The sequence below is a fragment of the Ranitomeya variabilis genome, chromosome 1 (genome assembly GCF_051348905.1).
Source record: "Ranitomeya variabilis isolate aRanVar5 chromosome 1, aRanVar5.hap1, whole genome shotgun sequence".
Lineage (NCBI taxonomy): Eukaryota > Metazoa > Chordata > Amphibia > Anura > Dendrobatidae > Ranitomeya > Ranitomeya variabilis.
Genome location: NC_135232.1, coordinates 1,129,259,762 through 1,129,276,355, shown reverse-complemented (window position 1 = coordinate 1,129,276,355; position 16,594 = coordinate 1,129,259,762). Strand labels below are relative to the sequence as shown.

The 16,594-nt window shown below is 43.6% G+C and overlaps 1 long non-coding RNA gene across 1 annotated transcript in view; it reads left to right on the top strand.

Annotated features, from left to right (window-relative positions):
* Window positions 1-8,142: 8,142 nt before the first annotated feature.
* Window positions 8,143-16,594, top strand: part of LOC143793027 (uncharacterized) — a 151,307-nt gene continuing 142,855 nt past the window's right edge. Inside the window, exons 1-2 of the long non-coding RNA XR_013220033.1 lie at window positions 8,143-8,296; window positions 11,222-11,310. This is a non-coding gene — a long non-coding RNA (uncharacterized LOC143793027). The remainder of the gene's footprint in view (window positions 8,297-11,221; window positions 11,311-16,594) is intronic.

Sequence of the window (16,594 nt, the reverse complement as noted above, 5' to 3'; positions counted from 1 at the left end):
CAGGAAAGAAGAGGTGATGTCTCATGCAGGGAAAATTGACTTCCTGTTTCTACATAGAGCAGAGAAAAGAGAAAAATGAACTGGATAGAAAGACAAAATGAGCAACTGTAAGTACACTGAGTTATATAATATTATAAGTGCATTTTATTAAGAACATGAAAGCTTTGATGGAAGTGCTTCTCTAATTCCGGTTCTCGCTGGGTTTCTAGTTCCAGCTCTTGGTGACTGGTTCAGACATTGGTTTACCTAATCTCAATTAATTTTGATCAGACCCTTCCCGATTTCATCATGGAATCAAGAATCCTTGTACTTGACTATGACTCCAGCCAAATTGTTGTTGAAAGGAAACAGTCATGTATGAAAATAGGCTTGAAGATCCACTAATGGTTTTGGTTGAAGGATACAAATGTATCAACTACTGTACAGCTACCTTTCAAATCTATTTGTGGTGAGACATGATGGGAATATGAGGATATGGGTTGTTTAGAAACAATAATCTTTTTTTCAAGAGAGGAAATTGTGGTGGGAAAGAAGGAGATAAGGATCTAGGTCACACATTGTCCATAAATCTGCATTATTGACATTCTTCTAAAATGTGTCTGCTTGATAAATTAAAAAATGTCTAAGCAAACTCACAAGGGAAGATTTCTCATCCCTAGAGGTATAATAGTCTTGTGCAGAGACTGGGAGACTGGTAACTTCAATTGGAAGATAAGTCGATGGAGACATTACAGCTGTCTCCTAAGGTCGAGCACAACTACATGGCTAGACCAGGAGAGAAGACTGAAGAATTAGTAGAGTTACTGTTTTAGCCAGGGACAGATTAGCTGAATGTAACGCAAAAAGTATTTAAATTCACACGTGAATACAGATACATACCCCTTGATCTCCATATCTCCATGGCTATGGCACATGTTTGATTTTAAATATGATGTCAATGGACCTCATGAAGACTGATATAAGGTATTCTATAGTCCTAAAAGTAGAGTAAAGAGTTACTGTATTGTCATAACTACACCAGTCGCAACTACATCTAAAACTGTCCTTGGAAGCCCTATTAATTTCAGGTTTGACTTGGATTTAATATGTTTGATCAGAATCAAAATTGTAAGAAGAGGTTAAGAAAAATTATAAACAGAAATATAGATGTTGAGACTTAAAAACAAGTCAATTTCCCTCAGGCCGAAATCGGAAAATCAAGACAATGAGAACTCAAAAAAGAAAGAAAGCCACTCAAGCAAAAGTTTGAAGAAGCTACAACAATAGTTTAAGAAATTGATTATTAATTCTTTACTAACACAGTTTCACAGACTCCATTTTTTTAGAATTCAATTGACATGAACCAAGCAAACTAAGAATCAGTTGCCATTTTTTTCTTTATAGGGCTGGGAAGGAATTCAAAATTAATAGCCAATTATTTAATTATATTGACCTGTCTTAGTCCTGCACCTGTTTTGCTGCCACAGGTCACTGTTGTTTTATTTGCTTACACTGGGTCTACTGTTTTCTTGTATTAGGCCGGCGTCACACTAGCGAGTTTTATGGACGTATGAGCGCAGAAAATACGTCCAGAAAATATGCATTGCACACGGCCCACGTGGGGACTTTTCAGAATATTTTCCCAGGCTCGAGTTCATATGAGTTCATCCAGCAGAGGGTGCATCACCGCGACTCGAGGTAACTACAGTACATTCCCCTGCATTCCATTCATTTTCCAAGTTTTACAGTCAGGAGCACAGCTTCATTAGCAGAGCTCCTGGGTGTAAAATGATTTAACCCCTTCAGATGGATTTACAGCGTAGGACAAGACTGTAACGGCAGAAGGTATGGGATATTGCCGTTTGTTTTTTTTTTACTTTAATTCAGGTGACAAGGGTCTTCAGGTGGATTAAGAGTATAATAAAATATTTAAACACTATGTGTCTTTATTTCATTAAAATACTTTTTAATAATGTGTGTGTGTTTTATTAACCATTTCGTACTATTGGATTGTTAATGGATCGGTGTCATAATTTGCGCCTCTCCATTATTAACCTGGCTTAATGTCACCTTACAATAGCAAGGTGACATTAACCCTTTATTACCCCATATCCCACCGTTACAGGGGAGTGGGAAGAGAGAGGCTAAGTGCCAGAATAGGCACATCTTACAGATGTGCCTTTTCTGAGGTGGCTGGGGGCAGATGTTTTTAGCCAGGGGGGGCCAATATCCATGGTCTCTCTCTAGGCTATTAATATCTGCCCTCAGTCACTGGATTTCCCACTCTGGCGGAGAAAATTGCACGGGAGCCCATGCCACTTTTTTCCGGCATTTAACCCTTTAATTTAATAGCTACAGCCCCCAAATTTTACACAGAAACACTTCTTACATTAGTAAAGAGGAATATGTAATAAAAGAAGGAATATGAGATGGTTTACTGTATGTAACCCATGTCTCATATCCTGTCGGGTTTGTGAAGGAGCTAGGAAATGCTGGCAATTGAATTACCGGCTTTTCTGTTATCTAGCGCTGTATTGAATATAAATATATATATATATATTGTGATGCAGTGACCCCTGTAATAGGTAGGGGGCACTGCATGGTCCCCTCAGTATAGGCACGGAGGCGTATTGAGGCCATAGGAATGCATGGCAATCGCAGGCATGACTGTGGTAATGTGAGAAAGTCCGGCAGTATTGTGAATGGCCGATATGTGTGTCGCAGAGGAGAACACTCTGCGCTGCCAGCCTGAAGCGATGTGGTCTTCTGGGATCTGTAGTCCTATAGTTATAGTGTTGTATAATAGTCAGGGGAGGCTGGCAGGGCTAATTATGTGAGATGGGCGGGACAAACTAGCCACACACCCACACTCCCACCCAGGGGAGGGCTAAAGGGTATATAATGTGACCAGGGTGTGGGTCACATGTTTTGCTGTGAGTTTCCTGTTTGAAGCCTGTGTTGGAAGACCTGGGAGGAGGCTTCCTGAAGAGCACATGGTGGGGCTTCAGACTTGGTGGCCTGGGGGGTTGGACTAACGTCCTGAATAGCACCCAGACAGATCACATGCCTGGGGTGTTGGACATAGTCCTGAATAGCACATGGACAGGCCACATGCTTGTGTGTTGGGAGGTCCTGGGAGTAGGACCAGATCCCTGAACAGCGCACAGTGAAACTGTGGACCTGGATGGTCTGTGTTGGGGAAGCTACCGTCCTTTGGTGGGTTTGGACTGACTAAGGTGTGCCACCCAGGCAAGTTGGTGATTCCCATGAGGCAGCTTTCTCGGAAGAGAGGACTGACAAGGAGTCAGCAGGTGGAACAGGAGCTCCCGTCAGGTACCTATACAGACTGTTGGTGCTTGTGACATTCTATGAACTGTGTGGTAACCCATGGCAACTGGTCAGGAGAGGACCAGTGTGTTTTGTTGCCACAGACTAAGATTCTGAAACTTTATGTGATGTCCTGGTTCAGTGTGTAAATGGACTGCTCATGATGTGGTTTATGATACCTTAATAAACCGAATAGACTGTTTTGTTTGAAAAACCTGTGCCCGTGTGCTTGAATCCTGTGCCAAGCGAGTGTCCCCAATACACTCAGTAAGTGCAACCTTACAATATACAGTATATATATATATATATATATATATGTATATATATATATATATATATATATATATATATGTGTGTCAGTGAGACACACACACATATTTTAAGAATATTTGAGCTGATGGATCCATGATATGTCCATTTTGCAAGCCTGCGAGAAAAAAATCGCCGAAAGGAAGCCATACGTATTCCATACGGATGACACACGGATAAATTTGTGTGTAAAAATCGCATCCTCGCATTGAATACAGAACAGTGTTTTGGGACAATTACTGCGTATTACGGGCATAAAAAACGGACCATATTTTCATACGCCTAGTGTGACGCCGGCCTTAGGTCTTCAAATAGTTTTGCCTTTGATTTTTCTTCCAGAATCTTCTTCTTACTCAGACTGAGCTTCATGACATAGTCACGAGGTTCACAACACACTTCATGATATCATGACCATGTCATGAGGCATAGTCTTAGTCAGCACCAGAAGATCTATGAATGAAAACCAAAGATGAATTGAGTGAGGGACCAAAGAAAAGAAGATTGAAATTATGAAGACGAATAGACTGCCGCTTTGCTGGCTTTGCGTAAAACAAATCCAAAATAAAAAAAAATCAAATTGAGGGGAATGCAAATTTGTAACATTTTCTTATAATAAAGAATCAATTAGCTTTTCTCCACTTGTGACCTTGTAAAGGTGGAGAAGAATACTGAACATCCTCTCTGAAGACTCCTGTCATTATAGCTATTGCATGTTTTATCCTATGTAGCCTGCAGTTTCCTGTAATTCAGGAGTGAAAGGGTTAACAGGTGGCGCACTTTCACAAGCAGATCTGGCAGCCCCGGGTATGTTTTGAGAAACTGCTGAACCATGAGGTTAAGCACATGGGCCAGGCATGGCACGTGTGTGAGCTCGCCTCACCTCAGAGCTGCCACCAGGTTTCGGCCACTGTCACACACGACCATGCCTGGCTGTAGGTTCAGCAGTGTCAGCCACAGATCTGTCTGCTCTTTCAGAGCTGTCCACAACTCTTCCGCATTGTGTGGTATGGGTAGTATTGTGGGACACGTGCATGTGTAATGCCAAAATGGCACACCGGGAGAAATAGTGGCGGCTGGGGACCGAATACCTTGGGACAGCTGCCGCCATCAGGTTGCGGAAATCTTCTGTCTCCACGAGCCTAAAAGGCAACATTTGGAGCACAAGCAGATGAGAAATGTGTGAATTTAGTACTGTGGCCTGTGGGGTGTTGGTTGTGTATTTCCGCTTGGTTTCAAATGAGTGCGGTATGGACAATTGAATGCTGTGCTGGGACAAGGACATGGACGTGCTTGATGATGTTGCTAGTTGAGTGTGGGTAATGACAAGTGCAGGGCAGGAGGCATCTTTGCATGCACCATGGACAGAGGATTGGCTTTCATGCACAACAGTGGAGGAAGCAGTGGTGTTACCTGCAGACACTGTTCCTGGTGCCTGTGGTTTGGCCCACAAAGTCGGGTACATTGCTGCCATGTGCCTGATGATGCTGGTGGTGGTCAGGCTGGTAGTTTTGCTACCCCTGCTGATGCAAGCATGGCAGGTGGTGCAAATGGCCTGTTTGAGGTTATTGGCAGAGCCTTTAAAAAACAACCATACTCGGGAAGACCTTACATTTGGACTGGCAACTTATGTTGGTGTTGCAGGGAACGGTTTCCCGCCTTCTGTCTGCTGCCACCACACTGCTTCTTCCTGCCTGTTGGGGTGCTATGCCTCCCTCCCCATGTATGCTGCTGTCCTCGCTCTGCATGTCCTCCTGCCAGGTTGGGTCAGTTACTATATCATCCACCACCTCTTCTTCCACTTCTGCACCCTGGTCCTCATCCTCAGTTTCTGGCAATTGTGTCTCATTATCGTCCACCTCTTGTGAGATGTTCCTACCATCACCTTCCTTTGACTGTGCTGCTTAAATATTTGGGCATCGCTACATAGAATCTCATCTTGCCCCACTTCAAGTGGACCTAGCGAGAGGCCCGAATTGATAAATGGAAAAGTGAGCAGCTCTTCGGAGTGTCCAAGTGTTGGATCATTTGTCTCAGGGCACTCAGCATGGTGGAAGGAAGGAGTGCCAGTCTGAGGAATATGCAGTCCAGATTTACGACTACTCAGACCTGACCATGTGGAAGACAAGGTGCTGGTGATGGTGGCAAAGTAATTGGAAGTATTATCCGCTATCCAACCAACAACCTTTTCAACCTGCTCTGGCTTCAATAGTGGTGAGCTGCTGCGGTCCCCTAGTAATTGAGACACGAAGGTCGAGCGATATGATGTGGGTGTTTGTTGTGGCCCATTTTCAGCTTACCCATGGCCTCGACCTCTGCATGCACCATCACCATCACATCCACTTCCGCGTCCCTTGCCATGTGCCTTGCTCATTTATAAAAAAAAAGGTAAATGCAAGCCTCTAATCTAATGCCACAATTTGTAGAGCACAGATAGACCAGGCATCTGACGGAGATAACAGACTGTTCACAATGTGGCCTGGACTTTTTTTAATTTTTTTTTTACCCCAAAATACTGTATAGACCCAGGGTAACAGACAGCAAAAAAAAGTGGAGCATAGGCCTGAAAAGCAACTATTTCTAAAGCATAGATAGACCAGGCGTCTGATGGAGATACCAGACTGTTCAATATGTGGCCTATATTTTTTTTATTTTTTACCCCAAAATAGTGTTTAGAGCTAGGGTAATACACAGCAAAAAAAGGTGAATGGAAGCCTCAAAAGCACACTTTGTAGCCCACAGATACGTAGATGAGGCGTGTCACAGAGATACCAGAATGTTCAATATGTGGCCTGTTTTTTTTAATTTTTTTACCCCAAAATAGTGTATAGACCTGGGGTAGTAGACAGCCAAAAAGTGGAATGTAGGCCTGAAAAGCAACTATTTGTAGAGCACAGACAGACCAGGCATCTGACGGAGATAACAGACTGTTCAATATATGATCTGTATTTTTTTTACCCCAAAATAGTGTACAGAACAACGGTAACAGACAGCAAATACAGTGGAATGTAGGCCTGAATTGCCACAATTTGTAGGCCAAAAATAGATTAGGCATCTGACAGCGATACCAGACCGTTCAATATGTGGCCTGTATTTTTTTTTTTTACCCCAAAATAGTGTTCAGAGCTAGGGTAACAGACAACAAAAAAGGTGAATGGAAGCCTCAAAAGCACATTTTATTACCCACAGATAAATGAGGAGTGTCACAGAGATACCACACTGTTCAATATGTGGCCTGTATTTTTTATTTTTTTACCCCAAAATAGTGTATAGACCTAGGGTAGCAGACAGCAAAAAAAGTGGAATGTAGGCCTGAAAAGAAACTATTTGTAGAGCACAGATAGACCAGGCGTCTGACGGAGATAACAGTCTGTTCAAAATGTGGCCTGGAGTTTTTTAACTTTTAGACCTGATGATGCTGTGCTGCCAGCCAATCATTGTAATACCACAACAAAGATGACTGCGGCATTACAGTGCATGGCACACAATCCCTGTATGTTGAGTAGTGCTCTAAAGACCACCAAAAATGCAGGGCGGAGACCCGAGCTCCTACCGAATAACCCCGGAAATGCTCGGTGATATTCAGGCGAGTAATGAGTAGTGGTGAGCACGTTCGCTCATCACTACTGTTATTCAATTGCAACTTTCTACACAAGTAATGTGCTGCCGTCTGCAACCTGTCAAGTGTGAACTTCGGTTATATGGAACAGATGAAAGATTCAAGCATTATTTATGCTATCCCTTGTACATATGTTTCGGACCAAGTAAACAAGAGTTTATTTCCATAAACCTGACTGTTTTCTTCATGTCGGAGTTAAATAGGCCCAGTGTCTCACAAATAATGGCAGAACTTAACCTAAAGGTGTCAACAGCAGTATCAAAAACGCATGCAGACACACACACAGGGACCCTCATGTAAGGTGTTTGGGTATGCAGAAGAAAATGTCAGCCTGTATCATCCCTTACAATCAATTGATATATTTGTTTGTATTGCTTAGGTTGTCCTGTATTCGGTCTTCCACCTATTTCATCTTTGGTTTTCAATCCGGGATCTTCTTCAAGCGCATAATTGGCCTGATGACGTAGTCACTTGGGACATGACTCACGTCACGACATGATAACGATACCATGAGGCTTAGTTAGCACTAGAAAATCCTGAACAGAAGACAAGATGAGAGTGAAAAGCATTGGATAAGAAGATGGCCACTTTGTTGGATTTGTGTAAATTGAACCCCCCCTTCCCCTCAAAAAAGTCAGATTTAGGAGAATCAAAGTTCTTAATGATTTCTGCTGATAAAAAATCAATTTGCTTGTCTCCAGTAGGGACCTATTCATAATTTTTCTTGTATTGCTTCTGTCACCTTGTCTTCAGTCTTTCACTAATTGCATCTTTGGTTTTCTTTCCGAGATCTTCTTGCATAGACTGGTTCTCATAACTTTGTGCACATAATGACATCATGACGCACATTGTGACATCATGATGCACATTGTGACATCATGACCACATTATGTGGCCTAGCCAGCACCAGAAGATCCTAGACAGAAGACCAAAGAAGAGATGATTGGAATACCAAAGACAAGAAGACCTCCACTGTAATGAATATTTGTGTGAATCAAATTCACCTTCCCCAAAAAATCATACTATGGGGAATCCAAATTTTAAAGAAATTCTAGTTAAGAATCGGTGAGCTCTCCTTTAGTTGTGGCTTATTCTTTTATTTCCCTGTATTGCTTCCCTCCTCTTTGGAGGTCTGACTGTCTTGATTTTCATTTGATAAATTGGCCTGTTTTTACATCTTGACGTCAACATTTATATTTAATGGCTGAATGTACCTGTCATTTTTATCTCTTTTCCACCTTCCTGTCTGAGGATACTGATCACTTTCATCTTTATATTTTGTTTCCGAACTTGCACAACTTGCCATTTACATTTGGCCTTATGTTCTGAATGTTGAACCTGTCACTCGCCCTTACAGATCTGTGAGGCCGGAGATCGGTTTATTCCCCAGCGAGCTGTCAGAGGAAGTCGTTATTTTGCGGCACTCTCCATTGTAACGACAGCTCTGTGGTGATCACAGACTTTTCCCATAAGATATACGCTACAGACAAGATTTGTAATGAGCCGCAGCTCTGAGTCCGGTGTTCTGTGTAAACACTGTCACACCTCATTTCATAAAAGCAAATAGTCGTTGAGGTCGATATAGAGTCTTATGGATCCCGTGGAGATTTCACAGCTTCTGCCTACTCCCACGTCTACTGAGAAGTCTTCTGCATTTATGGGAAATTCTATTGTTTATTAAAGGGACTATGGAAAACTTATTTAGTGGAAAGATCTGCAGCTTTTTAGCATGCCGGAAGGGGATATAAGTGGCTTGGCTGTAAGGTTGGCATTATGGCAAGGATAATAGGAAGCATAGGCCCATTTCCCTTTTAAGGCTTGTACAAGAAGACACTCATCGGGCCTCATACATCAGAACTGTATATTTCCTATAACAACCAGTCAGAGCTCAACTCCCAAATTAGCATAGCAACCAGTCAGAGCTCAACTCCAAACTTAGCATAGCAACCAGTCAGAGCTCAACTCCAAAATAAGCATAGCAACCAGTCAGAGATCAACTCCCAAATTAGCATAGCAACCAGTCAGAGCTCAACTCCAAACTTAGCATAGCAGCCAGTCAGAGCTCAACTCCAAAATTAGCATAGCAACCAGTCAGAGTTCAGCTCTGTTATTATCATAGCAACCAGTCAGAGCTCAACTCCAAAATTAGCATAGCAACCAGTCAGAGCTAAACTCCAAACTTAGCATAGCAGCCAGTCAGAGCTCAACTCCAAAATTAGCATAGCAACCAGTCAGAGTTCAGCTCTGTTATTATCATAGCAACCAATCAGAGCTCAGGATAGGAAAAGAGAAAGTGAGAGAGAGAAGGAGGGAGATATTGGAAGAGGGAAGGAGAGAGTGGGACAAGGTGGAGTGGCACAGAGAGGGAGGATGACAGGCAGAGAAAGAGATTGAGAGGGAGAAGGAGTGAGAGAGAGGAAAAGAGGAAAAGGAGGGAGGGAGAAATGAGAGAGAGGGCGGGAGACATTGAGAAAGTCGAAGTAGGATGAAGAGGGAGGGAGACAAAGAGATAGGGAGAGGAATGAAAGGGAGAAAGAAAGGGAAGGTGGGAGTGGCATGGAGAGGGAGGTTGATGGGCAGAAAAATAGACTGAGAGGGAGAAGGAGCGAGAACACGAAAAAGAGAGGAAAAAGAGGGAGGAAGAAAGGAGAGAGGGCAGGAGATATTGGGCAAGTTGGAGTGGGATGGAAAGGGAGGGAGACTGAGATACAGAGAGAGAGAGGGAGAGAGAGAGGGAGAGAGAGAGAGGGAAGGTGGGAGTGGCATGGAGAGGAAGGATGATGGGCAGAAAAGAGACTGAGAGGGACAAGGAGCAAGAGCACAAAAAAGAGAGGAAAAAAGGGAGGGAGAAAGGAGAGAGAGGGCTGGAGAGATTGAGAAAGTCGGACTGGGATGGAGAGAGGGAGACAAAGACATAGGGAGAGGAAAGAGAGGGAGAAAGAGAGGAAAGGTGGAAATAGGATGGAGAGGGAGGGAGACAGAGAGAGGAGGGGAAAAAGAGAGAAGGAGAATGGGATAAGAAGTGTGATGAAAAAGGAAGGAAAGGGAGAAAAAGGGGGAGAGAGAAGGAGGTAGAGGTAAAGAGAGAGAAGGAGAGGGTGGGAGAGTTCGGTAAAGGGTGAGACATAGGAAAGAGAGAGAGAGGGAAGGTGAAATAGTGGAATCGAGAAAGAGAAGGAGACAGACTGAGAGGGAATACGGTGAGAGAGACTGAAATGCAAGAGTGGAATTAAAAAGGACGGAGACAGAGAGGGGAGAGGGAGAGAGAGAGGGAGGGAGGGAAGATTGGGATGGAATAGGAGGGGAATGGAGTGAGAAAATGGGGGAAAGATAGAGGAGGACAGAGAGAGATACTTTTATCATTTTCTTTAAATCTGCTACTCATTCTGTTTATTAAGTTTTTTGGGAGAAGGATTTTAGACAAGTTTTCGGGGTATGGAGTATTATTCCATTTTTTATATTTTCAAATGTTGAAAGGCGTGTTAGCAGAATCACTGTTCGTTGAGTGAAGAGCAGTCAAAAGCATTGATTGGTTGTCCATTTTTTAAAAGAAAGTAGTTTTCCTACAAATGTCGTCTAAGAATAGGATTTAGAAATCCACTAAAATGCTTCGTGATAATTTTTGCTTATGGATCTAATGTATGTCCCAAAATAGCGCACCACGTGGTTGGGAGTGGAACTGCATGTAAAGCCTCTCATTTTTTAAACATAGTTATAACATTTAGTGGAATCATGCTGAACATTTCCTGATATTTTTCTATATGCTACAGTCAGTCAGCGATGCTTGCTGCCTTCATTATGATATCAATTTTTACCTTCCCTTCTATTTCCCTTTATCGGTGAGTCATGTCAATTTAGTGCTGCAGCTCGGTTTATTAAAATAGGATTATGCAGATCTGCGCTCATTAAAGGAATCTGACTTTTCAATGCACGTGAAAGTCTCTGAATAGCATTAAACTAAAAAAGGAATTATTGCTTTTTTATTTTTAGACCGGACTGAACGAGGGATGAATAATCAGCGCCATTCACCGAACATTTCACTAGATGATTTGAAAGTCAAAGAATGAGCAATGGACGGGGTGAGATATTCTGCATGACACTTTCATCAACCGGCCTGACATTTTACCAGTGTAAAGCCATTTAGTAATTGAAAAAAAAAGTAGGTGGGATACTGCAGATAACACGATCATGACGCCTGCAGCTCAACCAGTTGAGAATGGAAAATGAAAAGATCTTTAAAAGCATTGTCCAGTTTCGAAAAACACAACAACATTTCTAATACTCTACTGGGGAACAGTGTGTTTTAGAGGGGCCACACATGTTTGACTTTTGCTCTTGAGGACCCGATACACCGTTTTCAATAATAATTGTGTAATCCTTACTTTGATCTGTGGCCTCGCTGTAGGGGTTTACACTTCTTGCTACAGTGTTTCTTCACTGATCGCTGAGGGTCTCCGAAATGGACACGCTATGAAAAATACATAGTTGAGGGAAACTATCGGAAGTAGAGTACTGATCCACAGGAGTGTCTGATAACTGGGGCCCGACCCAAACTATAATGGTCCCCTGCTAGAATGGAGCAGTAGTTATGCATGGTACAACCAGCTCTATTAAGCTTTTATGGGTCTGAAGGAGGTAGCAAAGCACAGAGAACATCTATCTCTGTTAGTCCCATAGATAGTCAATGGAGCACTAGAAACTCTAGTGTTCTGTTATAGGGATCAATGTGGTTCCCAGAAGTTAGATCCCCAGCAATCAGACAGATGATGATAAGTTATCATGCTGTGCCCACCGCTTTAAATTAACCACCAGTAATGAGAATCTCACAATATTGCCCCCATCTGACAAGGCTAAAGCTCCATTTGTTACTACAGTGTCCTGGCTCTAATTTTGGATGGTTTGTTCTTCCCCGGGTTCCTCTGCTCCTGATTGCATGGAGTTACTATGGTCAGCAGCGGTGATACGCCGCCTGAGTGTTCAGGTGATTTAGCATTTGCCACTTCTACATCAGTGGGCGTAATTGCGTCTCTTGACTAACCTAGCACTAACATGCCACTAGGTATTCAGGTATTCAGCTATGCTTTTCCATCCTGTTTTAGATGTCTTCCAGCATATCCAGAATTCTGACTGTGCAACATGCTGTTCAGCATATCTATGTCTGCTATTCCACTGTACAACACACCATTCAGCATATCCAGTTTTGTTGTTCCACACTGTTTCATATGCCATTTAGCATACCCAGCTCTGTTATTCCACACTGCTCTAGGTGCTATCCAGTATACCCAAAGCTGCTATTCCACACTGCACAACAAGCCATTCAGCATATCCATATCTGCTGTTCCATTGCACAACATGCCGTTCAGCATATCCATATCTGCTGTTCCATTGCACATGCCATTCAGCATATCCATATCTGCTGTTCCATTGCACAACATGCCGTTCAGCATATCCATATCTGCTGTTCCACTGCACAACATGCCATTCAGCATATCCTTATCTGCTGTTCCATTGCACATGCCATTCAGCATATCCATATCTGCTGTTCCATTGCACAACATGCCATTCAGCATATCCATATCTGCTGTTCCATTGCACAACATGCCGTTCAGCATATCCATATCTGCTGTTCCACCCCACAACATGCCGTTCAGCATATCCATATCTGCTGTTCCACTGCACAACATGCCATTCAGCATATCCATATCTGCTGTTCCACTGCACAACATGCCATTCAGCATATCCGTATCTGCTGTTCCACTGCACAACATGCCGTTCAGCATATCCATATCTGCTGTTCCACCCCACAACATGCCGTTCAGCATATCCATATCTGCTGTTCCACTGCACAACATGCCATTCTGCATATCCATATCTGCTGTTCCACTGCACAACATGCCGTTCAGCATATCCATATCTGCTGTTCCACCCCACAACATGTCCTTCAGCATATCCATATCTGCTGTTCCACTGCACAACATGCCATTCAGCATATCCATATCTGCTGTTCCATTGCACAACATGCCGTTCAGCATATCCATATCTGCTGTTCCAACCCACAACATGCCGTTCAGCATATCCATATCTGCTGTTCCACCCCACAACATGTCGTTCAGCATATCCATATCTGCTGTTCCACTGCACAACATGCCGTTCAGCATATCCATATCTGCTGTTCCACCCCACAACATTCCGTTCAGCATATCCATATCTGCTGTTCCACTGCACAACATGCCATTCAGCATATCCATATCTGCCGTTCCACTGCACAACATGCCGTTCAGCATATTCATATCTGCTGTTCCATTGCACAACATGCCATTCAGCATATCCATATCTGCAGTTCCATTGCACAACATGCCGTTCAGCATATCCATATCTGCTGTTCCACCCCACAACATGCCGTTCAGCATATCCATATCTGCTGTTCCACTGCACAACATGCCATTCAGCATATCCATATCTGCTGTTCCACTGCACAACATGCCATTCAGCATATCCGTATCTGCTGTTCCACTGCACAACATGCCGTTCAGCATATCCATATCTGCTGTTCCACCCCACAACATGCCGTTCAGCATATCCATATCTGCTGTTCCACTGCACTACATGCCATTCTGCATATCCATATCTGCTGTTCCACTGCACAACATGCCGTTCAGCATATCCATATCTGCTGTTCCACCCCACAACATGTCCTTCAGCATATCCATATCTGCTGTTCCACTGCACAACATGCCATTCAGCATATCCATATCTGCTGTTCCATTGCACAACATGCCGTTCAGCATATCCATATCTGCTGTTCCAACCCACAACATGCCGTTCAGCATATCCATATCTGCTGTTCCACCCCACAACATGTCGTTCAGCATATCCATATCTGCTGTTCCACTGCACAACATGCCGTTCAGCATATCCATATCTGCTGTTCCACCCCACAACATGCCGTTCAGCATATCCATATCTGCTGTTCCACTGCACAACATGCCATTCAGCATATCCATATCTGCCGTTCCACTGCACAACATGCCGTTCAGCATATTCATATCTGCTGTTCCATTGCACAACATGCCATTCAGCATATCCATATCTGCTGTTCCATTGCACAACATGCCGTTCAGCATATCCATATCTGCTGTTCCACCCCACAACATGCCGTTCAGCATATCCATATCTGCTGTTCCACTGCACAACATGCCATTCAGCATATCCATATCTGCTGTTCCACTGCACAACATGCCATTCAGCATATCCGTATCTGCTGTTCCACTGCACAACATGCCGTTCAGCATATCCATATCTGCTGTTCCACCCCACAACATGCCGTTCAGCATATCCATATCTGCTGTTCCACTGCACAACATGCCATTCTGCATATCCATATCTGCTGTTCCACTGCACAACATGCCGTTCAGCATATCCATATCTGCTGTTCCACCCCACAACATGTCCTTCAGCATATCCATATCTGCTGTTCCACTGCACAACATGCCATTCAGCATATCCATATCTGCTGTTCCATTGCACAACATGCCGTTCAGCATATCCATATCTGCTGTTCCAACCCACAACATGCCGTTCAGCATATCCATATCTGCTGTTCCACCCCACAACATGTCGTTCAACATATCCATATCTGCTGTTCCACTGCACAACATGCCGTTCAGCATATCCATATCTGCTGTTCCACCCCACAACATGCCGTTCAGCATATCCATATCTGCTGTTCCACTGCACAACATGCCATTCAGCATATCCATATCTGCCGTTCCACTGCACAACATGCCGTTCAGCATATTCATATCTGCTGTTCCATTGCACAACATGCTGTTCAGCATATCCATATTTGCTGTTCCACTGCACAACATGCCGTTCAGCATAGCCATATCTGCTGTTCCATTGCACAACATGCCGTTCAGCATATCCATATCTGCTGTTCCACTGCACAACATGCCATTCAGCATATCCATATCTGCTGTTCCACTGCACAACATGCCATTCAGCATATCCGTATCTGCTGTTCCACTGCACAACATGCCGTTCAGCATATCCATATCTGCTGTTCCACCCCACAACATGCCGTTCAGCATATCCATATCTGCTGTTCCACTGCACAACATGCCATTCTGCATATCCATATCTGCTGTTCCACTGCACAACATGCCGTTCAGCATATCCATATCTGCTGTTCCACCCCACAACATGTCCTTCAGCATATCCATATCTGCTGTTCCACTGCACAACATGCCATTCAGCATATCCATATCTGCTGTTCCATTGCACAACATGCCGTTCAGCATATCCATATCTGCTGTTCCAACCCACAACATGCCGTTCAGCATATCCATATCTGCTGTTCCACCCCACAACATGTCGTTCAGCATATCCATATCTGCTGTTCCACTGCACAACATGCCGTTCAGCATATCCATATCTGCTGTTCCACCCCACAACATGCCGTTCAGCATATCCATATCTGCTGTTCCACTGCACAACATGCCATTCAGCATATCCATATCTGCCGTTCCACTGCACAACATGCCGTTCAGCATATTCATATCTGCTGTTTCATTGCACAACATGCCATTCAGCATATCCATATTTGCTGTTCCACTGCACAACATGCCGTTCAGCATAGCCATATCTGCTGTTCCATTGCACAACATGCTGTTCAGCATATCCATATCTGCTGTTCCACTGCACAACATGCCATTCAGCATATCCATATCTGCTGTTCCATTGCACAACATGCTGTTCAGCATATGCATATCTGCTGTTCCATTGCACAACATGCCATTCAGCATATCCATATCTGCTGTTCCATTGCACATGCCATTCAGCATATGCATATCTGCTGTTCCATTGCACAACGTGCCATTCAGCATATCCATATCTGCTGTTCCATTGCACAACATGACGTTCAGCATATCCATATCTGCTGTTCCACCCCACAATATGTCATTCAGCATATCCATATCTGCTGTTCCACTGCACAACATGCCGTTCAGCATACCATATCTGCTGTTCCACTGCACAACATGCCGTTCAGCATATTCATATCTGCTGTTTCATTGCACAACATGCCATTCAGCATATCCATATTTGCTGTTCCACTGCACAACATGCCGTTCAGCATATCCATATCTGCTGTTCCACTGCACAACATGTCATTCAGCATATCCATATCTGCTGTTCCACTGCACAACATGCCTTTCAGCATATCCATATTTGCTGTTCCATTGCACAACATGCTGTTCAACATATTCATATCTGCTGTTTCATTGCACAACATGCCATTCAGCATATCCATATTTGCTGTTCCACTGCACAACATGCCATTCAGCATATCCATATCTGCTGTTC